A 15,806-nucleotide genomic window follows, 5' to 3' on the forward strand; every position below is an offset into this window, starting at 1 on the left:
CTACGCCTAACGCTTAATAAAGCTAAGCCATGCCTGCACGCTCACTTGAGATGCTTGATCAAAGCATAATATGATAGTTGAGTGTACTGACGTTCAGAGATACGCTGTAGTTGTGTTTATCTTGCTGGGTGTGACACGTCGCCAGCACAGTTACACCGGCGACTTCTTTCACGCTGTGAACGTGCCCGGCAGCGTAGAACTTATGCCCGTTACGACGAATGGCCGGGCGTATCCTACCGTCTAATTTTTAGATTGGTTTGATACCACACAGCAAAACTTGCGCTATTTATTCGTTTCAAAACAAGCATGAAGATACGATCACGTTGGCATATCCGCGTGGGCAGCCTGAGTAGCGTGGTCCGCCAGTATCAGTTTTGACGGAAGGTGCCGCAAGAGGCGCTGACGATCACTGCTCGGCTACACACACACAAAAAAATTTTTTTTTGGCGTCGACTTGGGCGAGTTGGCTATCGCTGACGGTCGCTGCTCAGCTACAGAAAAAAATTTTTTTTTGCGTCGATTTGGGCGAGTTGGCTATATCGATATATTTGGGCTGCTGAAAATCTGCGACTTGTTTGTGTTTGGGCTTTACGTGACGCCGTAATCCACGCTTCAGAGGTGGCTCTCTCAGAGCAGAAACAAATCTCGAAGGCTATGTTTTAGACGGCTGAGCCGGCAGTGTGGTCGTGCGTGTGTGCGTGCGCGAAATGCCCACACTCCTCTCGGTGCGCCGTTGTCTGAGCCGATGGATTTGATCTTTGATGCACTTAAATTTAGACCGCGCTTCACCGTGCGAACATCTGCACCAGCAATATCGACACGCCTTCGTCTTATCGGCTTCAATCATCAGACACCCGGTTACCAGGCATCGGAATGAGCCTGGAAGTATAGAGGGTGTTCCACAGTACACTGTTCGTGGCTACGCTCAGAAAGGGAGAGCAATAAAATAGGGTTGGTCGATCGTGGCGCCGGCGTAAAAGAAGGATAGTACGGGTAGATTACACGCTCCAGTTTGTTCGTGGCCATCGTTTTTGGGTGGAGTGTTGCGCCGCGAACAGCTTTCGACTTGCTCCACGTGTCCCACGGTAAGCTTTACGACCATTTTACTTTACCTGCGAGATAAATTTTAACGCGACAGCGTTAACTGCACCGTGCCGCAAAAGAATCCGGTGTTTGCACCTGGTGTCGACGCCGCTGTCCGTACGAGAAAAATGATCCCGAACCACGCAGGCTCTGGGGGCGTCGTGTGAGGACATGGTACGCCTGTTTGGAAATTCTACCACGGACGAAATTGCCGATGGCCTGCTTGCTGTCGCTGATGACGGTATTCGCTGCCGCATGCATGTCCATGGCAATGGCAATGGCAAGCGAGCGCTTTTCGAAGCCACTGTGGCGACCCAACACGTCACCTCTCGCGTCCAGATCACGGAGAAAATTCGAGATTTGCCGAGACGTTTGGTAGTTTTTATTCGGTGCGCGCTCGGCCGGCAGATGCCAGCTGCTCAGACAGAGGCCACCGTGGCTGCTCAGCTGCTCTGCATGCGGTCGCATTTTAAAGCGAAAGCTTTACCGGCCGCGAATTTGCGATTTCGCCGTGGCGGTGCTCCGAGGAGGCACATGGCGTCACATCGCGTTCCTCGTCGTTGCGTTCGCCTCCGCTCGCTTCGCCAGCTGCGTCGCATGCCTGATAACATGTCGGAGGATTGAAAAGAAGAGCTCGCGTGCGCCGCAACCACAGTTGAGGCGGCAGTATGGACGGCGACAATTCTGATAAGCAGGAGGAGGCCTGGAATCGACATCGGAACGAGATGAAGAGGAAACGAATCGCCCAGGAAACAGACGAACAGCGCACCGAACGACTGGCTAAACGCCGCAACATAGCTAGAGAACCGGACTAACCTGGACTTGCAATCAAGATTAAACAAGGCTAACCATGCTATGCCTTAGCTTTCGCTACGTATATCCGGGCGTAGCCGAGCTAAGCCACAGCCAATTTTTTTCTCTGGATGCTTGTTTCGCTTCGGTCGTTTCCTGCAAGGCATGCGTTCTGCACTTTGGGCGAGCTGTGAGAGGTTCACAATCCAACGTCAGCGCATTTAGGTTACAGTTTACATACTTCGGCCGAAGTAAACTGACCGTTCTGAGCGATAGTAAGCGATATGTATTCATTACATTTTTGACCGAGGCCATGCCCGTGTGCACTTTGCCCTGTTATTCGAGCATTGCTGATTTGCATTGTCGCTGGATCAGCGGCAGCTTACGCATGAGGGTTTGCACGCACGCGATTGATCGCATTGCGGGAGCGGAGTCATCCTTGCAGTCCAAACGCGGTGGAGCTTATTGCCTCAGATGACGCCGACTCCCGCAACAAACGGTGAGTTGCAATTACTGCGTATACGTGCTATGCTGTTCTCTCGTGAAACGCGGTGCGTACTCAATTTATCTGCTCCAAAGAAAAGCAGCAGCAACTGCAAACAGCGCGTGTTCCAGCTTTTGGCGTTTGATACCGATATGTGGGGTTAGAGGCTTTTTTTTGAGGGGTTAGAGGCAGATTGGGTGATGAGAAAATTAATCTGCAGAAAACTAAAGTAATGTTTAACAGTCTCGGAAGAGAACAGCAGTTTACAATAGGCAGCGAGGCACTGGAAGTCGTAAGGGAATACATCTACTTAGGGCAGGTAGTGACTGCGGATCCGGATCATGAGACAGAAATAATCAGAAGAATAAGAATGGGCTGGGGTGCGTTTGGCAGGCATTCTCAGATCATGAACAGCAGGTTGCCATTATCCCTCAAGAGAAAAGTGTATAATAGCTGTGTCTTACCAGTACTCACCTACGGGGCAGAAACCTGGAGGCTTACGAAAAGGGTTCTACTCAAATTGAGGACGACGCAACGAGCTATGGAAAGAAGAATGATAGGTGTAACGTTAAGGGATAAGAAAAGAGCAGATTGGGTGAGGGAACAAACGCGAGTTAATGACATCTTAGTTGAAATCAAGAAAAAGAAATGGGCATGGGCAGGACATGTAATGAGCCTCTAACCCTACAGCTAGAATAGAACTGGCAGAACTTTCTAAGTTAATCAACAAGCGTAAGACAGCTGACATAAGGAAGTATAATATGGATAGAATTGAACATGCTCTCAGGAACGGAGGAAGCCTAAAAACAGCGAAGAAGAAACTAGGAATTGGCAAGAATCAGATGTATGCGTTAAGAGACAAAGCCGGCAATATCATTACTAATATGGATGAGATGGTACAAGTGGCTGAGGAGTTCTATAAAGATTTGTACAGTACCAGTGCCACCCACGACGATAATGGAAGAGAAATTAGTCTAGAGGAATTCGAAATCCCACAGGTAACGCCGGAAGAAGTAAAGAAAGCCTTGGGAGATATGCAAAGGGGGAAGGCAGCTGGGGAGGATCAGGTAACAACAGATATGTTGAAGGATGGTGGGCAGATTGTTCTAGAGAAACTGGCCACCCTGTATACGCAATGCCTCATAACGTCGAGCGTACCGGAATCTTGGAAAAACGCTAACATAATCCTAATCCATAAGAAAGGGGACACCAAAGACTTGAAAAATTATAGACCAATAAGCTTACTGTCCGTTGCCTACAAAGTATTTACTAAGGTAATCGCAAATAGAATCGGGAACACCTTAGACTTCTGTCAAGCAAAGGACCAGGCAGGATTCCGTAAAGGCTACTCAACAATAGATCATATTCACACTATCAATCAGGTGATAGAAAAATGTGCGGAATATAACCAACCCTTATATATAGCTTTCATTGATTACGAGAAAGCATTTGATTCTGTCGAAACCTCAGCAGTCATGGAGGCATTACGGAATCAGGGTGTAGACGAGCCATATGTAAAAATACTGAAAAATATCTATAGCGGCTCCACAGCCACCGTAGTCCTCCATAAAGAAAGCAACAAAATCCCAATAAAGAAAGGCGTCAGGCAGGGAGATACGATCTCTCCAATGCTATTCACAGCGTGTTTACAGGAGGTATTCAGAGACCTGGATTGGGAAGAAATGGGGATAAAAGTTAATGGAGAATACCTTAGTAGCTTGCGATTCGCTGATGATATTGCCTTGCTTAGTAACTCAGGGGACCAACTGCAATGCATGCTCACTGACCTGGAGAGGCAAAGTAGAAGAGTGGGTCTAAAAATTAATCTGCAGAAAACTAAAGTAATGTTTAACAGTCTCGGAAGAGAACAGCAGTTTACAATAGGCAGCGAGGCACTGGAAGTCGTAAGGGAATACATCTACTTAGGGCAGGTAGTGACTGCGGATCCGGATCATGAGACAGAAATAATCAGAAGAATAAGAATGGGCTGGGGTGCGTTTGGCAGGCATTCTCAGATCATGAACAGCAGGTTGCCATTATCCCTCAAGAGAAAAGTGTATAATAGCTGTGTCTTACCAGTACTCACCTACGGGGCAGAAACCTGGAGGCTTACGAAAAGGGTTCTACTCAAATTGAGGACGACGCAACGAGCTATGGAAAGAAGAATGATAGGTGTAACGTTAAGGGATAAGAAAAGAGCAGATTGGGTGAGGGAACAAACGCGAGTTAATGACATCTTAGTTGAAATCAAGAAAAAGAAATGGGCATGGGCAGGACATGTAATGAGGAGGGAAGATAACCGGTGGTCATTAAGGGTTACGGACTGGATTCCAAGGGAAGGGAAGCGTAGCAGGGGACGGCAGAAAGTTAGGTGGGCGGATGAGATTAAGAAGTTTGCAGGGACGGCATGGCCACAATTAGTACATGACCGGGGTTGTTGGAGAAATATGGGAGAGGCCTTTGCCCTGCAGTGGGCGTAACCAGGCTGATGATGATGATGACCGATATGTGCGGCCGGGTCAAGCGGTCTTCGCTATGTTCCCAAGCACTGGCCCTGGTTCGAACACTGCGTATTGCGAACACGAACAAGCGGTGGGTCATGGGACGCATACAATCTTATTACAAAAAAATTATGGGGTCTTGCGTGCCAAAAACGCGATCTCATTATGAGGCACGTCGTAGTGGAGGACTCCGGAATAAATTGGGCCACCCGGAGTCCTTTAACGTACACCAGAATTTAAGTACACGGGTGCTTTCGCATTTCGCCCCCGTCGAAATGCGGCCGCCGTGGTCGGGATTCGATCCGGCGATCTCGTGCTTGGCAGCCCAAAACCATAGCCACTAAGCAACCACGACGGGTAAAACATATGTATCGGCGAACGAAAGAGACAGGTGCACTCCAACTCCAACTAAACTTTGCTTTATCCCTCACACGAGAACCGACATGCTTACAAAAGGGTTTTTAGCCTCCCTTTATAAAGGAAGGGTATGCGTGCTTAGCTTCTGAAATGACAACAGACATTACCATGCAACTTACTGCAACACGAACCGCAGCGCGCACTTGCCGCAAAAGTAGTCGGCAGTGCAGCAACGCCGCGCACCTTTCAGCGAGGCCTGCAACATTTGCCTTCAACTTCCGACACTCTTGAGAGGCATTCTCTGTGCTGCGGCTCGCCGTACGGACGCGCATAGTGCAACATCGCGATTCGACGCCACAATTCAGAAACTTGAGCGCGGCATTACGCGGAGGTGCCGCAGTGGTAGCCATGTTTTTTGTTTACTTGAAGAGCTTCAAATGGTTTCAAGTGTGTGTAAAAAAAAAATCAACAGGGAGTATTAAAACCTACCGCGCGCTCTGACGTTTTTATCACCTGCTGGGCCGCCACAACGGATTCAATCGCATTGTGCAATCCAGGGCCCTCCCTCCCACTGAGGAAGGGTCCTAACGTCACTCTTTGCGAATCTATAAGCGAAGCCGGAAGTTGGCGTTGCTGTGCACATCCTGTTGCGGCGCATCCGCTAACCCTCACTTCTCCGCGCTTATCGCGCGCACAGATAAGATACGCCTGCGGTACAGGGAGGATTAGTGAAATCAGCCGCTTCTTTCCCATCTTCCGGCATGAAGCGTCGGCTGGCAGTCGCACGGTGCCGATGGCAGCAAAATGCACGTATTCTGCGTAACGCTCCATGAGCACGTGTATTGAGGTACAACTGTACAGGTGTGCATGAACCTCGAACGCGCTCTGCTTAAAAGACTTCGCGATGCCGCGAGTACTGCGAGGAACAAGCAACAGTTAACCAACTTGTGTTTTAATATGCACAAAAGCAAGTTGTTACTGAACGCGAACTGTACATTCATAACCTACGTTATACGTGCCGCAAATGCACCATATGCGCTGTCAAAAGCAGGAATCACTGACCTGCAAGGCGTTCACTGCACATATTCTGAAACGCATCGGTTTCGGCCTGCGATATGGCACGTTGGCACGATTCCGCCAATGAGGGCGAAGGTTCCCCGCGGATATTCCTTCGCCCGTTGCCATTGCCGTGGCGCGGTACATTGCGTACAGCGTTGCATGCGCGTTCATTTCACGAACTTTAGTTCCTCCTGTCCCACCTGGCCACAGGAACATCCGGGAGAGCGCGGTCCAGATAACACATCGCCGCAAAGCAAGGAGACTAACGCGAACCTACCCACATGGCGCTTTTGCCACGGTACGAGACCTATGCGGAGCAACACGTGAGAGCGCACACAACCATAGCAAAGCCGCCATTGTGGCCCGAAAGGCGTGGCCGCTACAACAAAAGAAATAAAAGAGAACAGCAAGAAAAAAAAAGGAGAACGTACTACGTCATTTTCTCCACACTTTAGCGCGCGGACGTGTTATAGGGCCTCTCCTAGTTTTCCTTCTTCCATGGCAGGATGTAATGCCGGAATTCACTGCAGTTTCATGTTACTCTTATAAAAGAACCCTGGGTGGTCAAATTTATTCCGGGCATCATAATCAGATTGTGGTTTCGGCGCGCAATATCTCGGAATTTATTCAATTTGTTAAGGTATTATAAAAACCGTTCTTTATACCTTTACATAACATTACTAAAACATATCCATTAACGTTCACATTCCCGAAACATAATCGTTACGAAATCCATACAGTATGCTTCGAAACATCGAAGTGAAATACACCGAGCAAGGCATTAAAAAATTAAAACCGAAGTGCTCAACTTTATTTCCTGGACCTGTTGCAGGGGGTGCATCGACTATGCAATAGACGCTTTTAGTGTGTAAACGTCTGCACTACCCTGGTACACCGTGATCACTACGGGAGGAAATTTCAATCAGACTGAAGATCCTGCAGGATCCCTCACAGGAGCAATTGATAATACTCTGTGCAATTTACGTGCTTATTTCACCATCGCTGTGTTACGAGAAACAGCGGTGTGGGGAGCAGAATGACAAAAGTAAACTCGTGGAAGGTGCTGGAATAGCTTGCGCACCAAAATGACAAGGAAGTCGAATGCATGAAGTCACCTAATGCCGGTCAAGACTGAACACGTTCGAAAGAAAAAGAGTTGTTGAAAAGGATGGAACAAAATGTGATATTGCCACGAACCACATGATTCACGAGCAAATATAACCAACGTAGTATTATTTTTGCACATGAAGTATTTATTCTGATGCCTGCCATCACTTGTTCAAGGGCTGCAAGATGGTTATGTACAGCCGCGGACAGAATAAAATGGACCACGGGATCTCCGAAAACGTTCAATTCCCGAGCAGCCTGTAGCAGTAACCAGTAAAACTGCCCATGACAACAATGTTAGCATATTCTAGTCGAGGTCCAAAATGCAAATACCAGATTGCGTTGTGAGGTTGCGGAGATATTCAGCTTTTTCTTGGATTTCATGGTCCATAATATTCTGTCCGCGACTGTACATGCCTATAGAGAATGTGTGTTGTCGACACAACTTTCTCGAGGTACTAGCACACATACATTCGATACATTGTGATTGTGTAGATAGTGCTTGAACAGGTGTGTCGATATGAAATTCAACAAGGCTGATTCTTGGGCTAGTTGGTACGGTTTACACTCATAATGGCAAAGGCCTTTAGCGCAATTAAAAAAAAAGACAGTGACATGACAGAGACACAGGACAGCACTGTCCTGTGTCTCTGTCACGCCCCTGTCTCTCTGAATTGCGCTAAAGGCTTTGCCATTATGAGTCCATATGAAAGTAGCACATCTGAAGGAGGATTTTTCCTTGCTCATTCTTGTGACAGCTACCAGTGCGGTATTCCACACTACCGATATACCCTCGAAACGCACGTTCGCCTGCACTGTCACACAGTTTCACTGGGACAATGTGTCTTAATTCTGTAGAACAAATAAAGTTCGACCAACAGGTATGGGCAGCCATTAGGACCATCCCCCAATAGCAACCTCGAAGCGAGCACTGACAGTTCCTGCCCGCTCGTTATGTATGAACACAACAGTCCTACAGCTCATTGTTGGAGCCGGTTCAACTTCAACATATAATTCTTGGAGAATACTGCGGTGCAGTCTTCAAGGTAATCACAGCGGGAATTGAGGAGCACGCAATAGGTTCCAGCACGACACGATTGTCTTTCCTAACTACGTGAACGGGAGCGCCAAATCGTCCCAGCTGTCGCAGCGAGTCAAAACCCTGAAGCACTGGCCGTTAGCACACGAAAAGTCCTAGTTGACGCAGGTTGAACTTTCGCGCTCCTTCTCGTCGGATGGTCTTTCCTGACTACGTCAACAGGAGTGCCAAATCATCCGAGCTGTCGCAGCGAGTCAAAATCCTGAAGCACTGTCCGTTAGCGCACGAAAAGTCATACTTGACACAGGTTGAACTCTTGCACTCCCTCTCGTCGGATCCGTCGGCGCAGTCTTCGACACCGCCGCACCGAGACTTCACGGGAACGCAGGTGTGAGCGGGAAGCCCACAGGCAAACTCATCGTCGAGGCATGTCCAATTGCTGGGCAAGTATTCGAATCATCGTCCGACCCGTCTTGGCAGTCCCGATGGCCGTCGCATCGCAGCTCACTCTGGATGCATTCGCCACTAGCTGCTGCACGCGAACTTTGACCACGAACACGTGCGACGCGGACAGTCCTCTTCGTCCGACCCATCGCCGCAGTCGTCGTCGCCGTCGCACCTCCAGCCCCGCAGGACACATCGGCCGTTCCGGCAAGCGAACTCCGTCTCCTCCGAACAGGTCGCATTCGGGCAGTCTTGCTCGTCCGAGCCGTCGGCACAGTCGCGAACTCGATCGCAGCGCCACTCGGCGGGAATACAAGCGCCCGTGCGGTTCTTGCACGCGAAGTGGTCCGGGTGACAAGTCTCGGAGCCGCACATTGCCTCGCCTTCGTCCGAGAGGTTGTCGCAGTCGGGCCTGCCGTCGCACCGTCGCCAGCTCGGGATGCACTGGCCGTTTTGGCACCGGAACTCCGTCACCGAACACCGGCGGAATCGTGCGCAGCCGCTTTCGTCGGAGCCGTCGTCGCAGTCGTTTCTTCCGTCGCAGAGACGCGCCGCCCGAATGCACTTGCCGTTGCTTGCGCACTGGAACTCATTCGCCAAGCAAGGGTCCCATTTTTGAGCAGGCTGAATGCTGTAGGTCACTGCTGTGGCGAGACCGCTGAGGAAGACCAGCAGAGACAGCAGGGTTGTAGGAATCGCAGACATGACGGCACTGGTCCCTCTGACAGCTGGTGCTCGAAAGAAAACTTCGCAGAATGTTACACCCTGGCCTGAACCACTAATGCTGAAGATGCCAGCGAGCGGTGGGGCCGCGCTTGCAAACCTCTGGTTTGCAGGAACGGTTGTGACGGATCTCGAACTCGGGCGCGTGCTTTTATCGCTTGAGCTCTGACTCGCATAGCAGTCTTCGTGCCCTATTGTTCCGGTCTTCTTGCAACGCGTTCCGTGACGCCTGCTAAGGAGAGGGGACTCATTGGCCTAGATGAAAGGAACTGAGGGGTTCACGCATATTGAACGAGAGCCAAGCAACAAGGAAGTCGTGAGGAGTTACGAGCTTGCTCATTGCGGAACACAGATATGGGCAGAGAATGGGCGATGTTTGTAAAAAAACACATATCTTGAAGAGGATTGAGAGTCTGAGAAATCTCTCTGTCGTCACGACCGTTGACCTTACGCTCGAGAATTATCTCTTTGTAAGCGTTCGCGAGGGTGAGTAACATAACACTTCCCTCTACGCAAGAAGTGTAAGCATTCTCTGTAGTGTCTCGGCCGAGGCCATAAAGTTGATTGCAGTCTAAGAGAGCAAGTCAACTGCCGCTTTCGAAAAACCTTGCCCTAGTGAGTATCAGGTAGCTCTTGAAAACAGTGGACGTTCACTCAGTGTTGCAAGGGGTGTGCAATCTTTTGCTGATTCTCCACGCCATAGTGCAGAGAGAGAGAGAGTGCGAGAGAGAGAGAGAGCCAAGATAACTTAATTATTACCGAAAAGCCTAAGCATTCTCCTATAGAGGCATGTTTTAGCCTGTTGCTCTTCACAGCGGAAAGAGAAAACGTGGCAAAAACAAAACAACAGCAAAAAAAAGAAAGATAAAAGTTGACAATGACGGCATAAGATGGTATGCAAGGATACAATAACCACGTAACACATCATTTTGCTCCGCCTCGAGTCCAGTCTGGAGGTTCTGCAGAGCGTGGGTAATGGTTAGTTTTTGCCACACACACACACACACACACACACACACACACACACACACACACACACACACACACACACACACACACACACACACACACACACACACACACACACACACACACACACACACACACACACACACACACACACACACACACACACACACACACACACACACACACACACACACACACACACACACACACACACACACACACACACACACACACACACACACACACACACACACACACACACACACACACACACACACACACACACACACACACACACACACACACACACACACACACACACACACACACACACACACACACACACACACACACACACACACACACACACACACACACACACACACACACACACACACACACACACACACACACACACACACACACACACACACACACACACACACACACACACACACACACACACACACACACACACACACACACACACACACACACACACACACACACACACACACACACACACACACACACACACACACACACACACACACACACACACACACACACACACACACACACACACACACACACACACACACACACACACACACACACACACACACACACACACACACACACACACACACACACACACACACACACACACACACACACACACACACACACACACACACACACACACACACACACACACACACACACACACACACACACACACACACACACACACACACACACACACACACACACACACACACACACACACACATATATATGTTCGTGTGTGTGTGTGTGTGTGTCTATACAGTATATATAGGTCTCTGAAAGCGCATTTGTACGCAACCTAAAAGAAACACATATGAGTAAAACACGCAATTTCTTCTTTGCCTGGCCTTGGGAGGCTAGACAGCGAGTTTCCTCTCGCAGAGAGGCCCCCTCGAGAGTTTTCTCTCGTGTCAAACCTGCGTCTGTGAGATATGAAAGAAGAAACCGCTGGCGTTGTACAAGATACGCCCAGCACTTACATCCACGCGAAATCTCCACGCGAAATCTCCATGCGAAATCTCAGGTAAGTGCCAGAAACCATGGGACAAAAAATGTCTGAGAACCTTGCGTCTTTTTGCTGTATGAGTTGTGGCAGCCAGCCAGACCTTCGGTGCAAATATATCTTAGGGTTTGTTTTAATACCTTGCGTTCACATTCTGCGATAACTGTGGGTGGTATAGCCAGTCAAAATTTCGCCCTGCACGGGTACACAAGCTTTCATGCGTGCCCGAACCGAGGTCAGCTGGGCGTTGCATCTTCGGGCTCTGGTCAGGCTCGGGATATTATTGGGCCCACAAGAAGCCCCGATATGGCGTTTGTAACTTCGCAACACTGTCGACTGTAAAAATTTCCACACTCACGGAATTTTCGGTCAGTGGCATTTGTCAGCCAACGAGAAAGCAGATGTTTGAAAGGGGGGGGGGGGAGTAGGGTTCTGTAACTGTCCACCTAGAGGACGCGTCCATTTCATCTGCTGCTCAAGTGCTGATTGGCTGAGGGCGCCTGTCTCCTGTCTCCCCAGCCCAGCCAATCAGAACTTCAGCAGCAAACGAAACGTAAATGTCCCACTAGGTCGACATTTACAGAACACCCCCTCCAGCTGCATGCATGCCCCGACACAGTATATACAGCGGTGACACCCTCTTTTTAAAAAAAGTTAAGAAATAAATAATAAAAACAACACGGTACCAGTGATTTTCATTTATTTCATTTATTGAACCCTCAAGGCCAAAGGCATTAAAGAGGGGAGTGGTTACAAAACAGAAATACATAAATAAATACAATGCATATTACAGAACAAGTATTATCATCTTCCTGTTATACAATGTTAGCTAGTGCAGAACGAAAACGCTGGTTATCAGTTATGTCGACGATATCTGCGGGAAGGCGGTTCCATTCGCGTGATGTGCGAGGCAAGAAAGACTGAAATGCAGTTTTAGTGTTACATGTTGCAATGCCAACTTTGTGACAATGGTCAATGCGATTTGACACGTATCTGGGGAATGCCGCCCCACCTACGCCTCACATTTTGCGTCTTCGCGACTCTGGGTAAACTCGGGACGACATAGTTCCCACGTTCTTAACAGCTCGAATTTCTTGAGGTGAAATTCGCGCTTAGGTGAGAGACGGACGGCGCGAAGCTCGAATGGTGGTGTCGAGATGGGTGACGGCGTACTACAGGACTATAAGGGTATGCGCGTTAGCCGGGTATGTATAGGGAATAGTGGCGAAGGACGAGTCTAAAGAGTGGCTTTACAGTGGTGCCGTGAGCACCAAACAGAATACACAAAAGAAGGGGACGCACAATGATGGTAGATAGATATCTTCAACTATAGATAGGCAGTGCAACTCGCCTCTGGTATCCATTTAATCTCTCATTTCTTCGTTCAAGGGAGTTAATTGAATAACGTGTCGTAGTTTCTCGCATTAGTCCGACATAACTGAATTCAGACTTTCAGTGTGTTTAGCTAAGTACTGCAACCAGCGCGGATGCTGTGAAACTTCGCAACGCTGGCGAAAGAGAGGTGGAAAATAAAACGGAATGCATGAAGAAAATGCTCTGAGTGCTTTCTTTTCGTTTGAATGGAGTTTTTGACACATTCAGGGGCGCATTCCTCGTATATATAGCTTTGTGTTAGTTCTAGCATTACGCGTGCTCGCTGGGAATTAGCGTGAACAAAGAAATGCATTCTAACTTGATAGAGAGAAACGAAATGGAAGTTACGTTGCGTGTGCTACACCTCACTGTGTGCTTAACAACACCCCGCATGTTAAAATAACAATAGACAGAGCTGAAATTCATCCATATTGCAAAAAAGAAACAAGATCGATAAATTCCTGACTAAAAAATTGATGACAAAGAAATGAAGCTAAATAGAGAAATAAAAATCCTTGTTCCATGCTAAAGTATGGTCGCATATAAGAATTATGCTTGCGTATCCCCCGCTTCTATACAATACATCTAGAAGATCTCGCAGTGTGATACAGAATTCTGAAGGCCAATAGACAAGTGAATTTAAATCTACATTCAAGGCAAGTTTATTGTCTTGAATTCGAGATTTAAGAGTTACATGGAACGGCCAGCTGTGTGTACAGGTGTAGCCATCTATGCTTATATTGCTTTGTGCAACTACTTGGCAAAATTTTATAAGGGCACTCATATCATCCATTGACGCATGAGCAAAGCGAACAGATGATGCTATTTTTCCTTCTCCCTCTTTTACCAGTTCACTTTTCAGCAACAACTCCAGGGGCAAACTTGACAGTCTCTAGGAAAGAATATATGTGCGGCTGGTATCTTCACAATAACCGAGAACAGAACCACGCGTTGCTTAGGATGAATCGCTAAAGGGCCAAACAGGGCTAGGGAAGGCTGGGCCGGGCCGGGTAAGGGCCGGGTAAGGGCTGGGTATGGGCAGGTTTTGAGAACACAAGGCTGGGCTCCGGTGCACTGGCGCACGGTACTTTCGTGATCGGGCAGGGTCCGGACCGGGAAGCGCTGCCCGTGCTGTGCTTTACTTTCGCCACCACAACACCCTGAACTCCGAGTCGACCGCGCTGAAATTAGAGGCGCCACATTTACGGACGAGTTCTTGCTTGGAGTCATTCCACGAAAAAAAAAAAATGGAGGAAGGATTCTGATATTGCAGACGTAACCGACTTTCTACTGAGAAACTCTTTACGCCATCAAAATTCACGGTTGTTTTGCTGTTGTTGGAACGCTAAAAAACACGGAATTGTTGCGGAGTGCGTGTCATTTGCGTACAACTCGTACTGAACTGAATTGATCGGAGTTTACACCCCGAAGACAAGGGTAGCCAACCGCACGTTACCTCGGTTCTTCACGTTATACAATAAATGTTACGCGTACGACTCATGCTATCAATCCTGACTTTCCTGCGTCTTCTTCTTCATAATCTTCTTTTCGAGCTTATCTGTCCTGCTCTTCTCGCAGTTATCAAACATCGCTGCGAACTACAGGGAGAAAATTACCACCGATAGGGTGCTGATAAGTTTAACGTTTCAGTGAAGGCGCAGATGGGTGAGTGAGGGAGCTGATGAAAATTTGTTTCAACCTGTGCTTCAATACAGTAGCACAGGTGGAAACCAATAGTGAAATTCTCTATGACAGTAACGTCGGGAGGTTCTTTCAAGTCCGTTCTCCTCCCCAGTGCTGAGATGTCCAGTCTCGAATAGCTACGCGGTTCTTTACTGCGGCATGCGATCTGTACTATGGCCTGATGCAGGAGGGTGCTGGGGCAGAATAAATCTCCTTGATTGCTCAGTCTTCAGCGAAGAAACAAAATTTCCGTATAAGGGCTGCGCTCTGCTTTGCTGCGAATGAAGTGTTGGAAGCCACCATTTCATTCAATGGGCGCGATGAGAAACAAGTTTTAGTATCACGGAATTCCCAAAAAAGGCAAGTTTACTCACCAGTTCGTCATACTCTATTTATTATATTTTTTATTTAGGAATACTGTAGCTCTCACATGAGGGCCATTACAGGAGAGGAATTGCTAAAATAAAAAAAGATAAATTTCAGCACTGACAATACAACGTAAATACAGCGCATTGTCAAACAGAAATTACAGGGAGGATGAACAAGTATACACAGTATACACAGAATAACGGTAAGCATGATCAATTCCTAATTATCCCGTTGCCTGTAATAAAACTCTAGTTAAATATAAAATTGGGTAACATCTTGTGCTGTTACAGTGCAGTCCGAAAGGCCATTTCATATAATAATACATGAAGGAAAGAACGAGTATTGAAAACCATCAAGGCGTGTCTTATAAGGTTGTACACTAGCACTGTGGTTTAAACGCGCCCTGTGTTTTAGAGGGGGGCGAATGTATGTTTCTTTGTTTATTCTTATTTGATTTCTGGTTATCTAGGAAAACAGTTTTATTCGTTGTTTTTCCCATCGTGTTATGAAATGACGAATCATATCATTGAGCGCATTTGAACTGCCTACACGTAGCACAGGGGCTGCAACTAACAATCGTTTTAACCTGCTAGTTGCTAGAAACGAATATGAGCAGCGGTTAATAGAATTTGCTTCCCATTTGGTACACAATACCCGATGATGTTACATTTGCACGTAATTTAACTACGTCTGTGACGAAATTGCCGTTTCAAAATGAACACTCTCGTTCAAGGTAGCGTCCACATCTAG

The 15,806-nt window shown here is 47.9% G+C and overlaps 1 long non-coding RNA gene and 1 pseudogene across 2 annotated transcripts in view; both read right to left on the reverse strand.

Annotated features, from left to right (window-relative positions):
• The window catches only part of LOC139052854 (uncharacterized), a 105,467-nt gene that overhangs the window by 32,747 nt on the left and 56,914 nt on the right, over positions 1 to 15,806 (reverse strand). The window contains exon 3 of one of the 2 annotated variants that reach the window (XR_011510089.1): positions 10,497 to 10,548. The exons of the other annotated variant lie outside the window; for it this stretch is intronic. This is a non-coding gene — a long non-coding RNA (uncharacterized lncRNA). Of the gene's footprint in view, positions 1 to 10,496; positions 10,549 to 15,806 lie in introns of those variants that run through there. 2 annotated transcript variants of the gene reach the window in all.
• LOC139052870 (very low-density lipoprotein receptor pseudogene) lies at positions 8,090 to 9,695 on the reverse strand (annotated as a pseudogene).

This window comes from Dermacentor albipictus, unplaced genomic scaffold, assembly GCF_038994185.2.
Source record: "Dermacentor albipictus isolate Rhodes 1998 colony unplaced genomic scaffold, USDA_Dalb.pri_finalv2 scaffold_40, whole genome shotgun sequence".
NCBI classification, from domain to species: Eukaryota; Metazoa; Arthropoda; class Arachnida; order Ixodida; family Ixodidae; genus Dermacentor; species Dermacentor albipictus.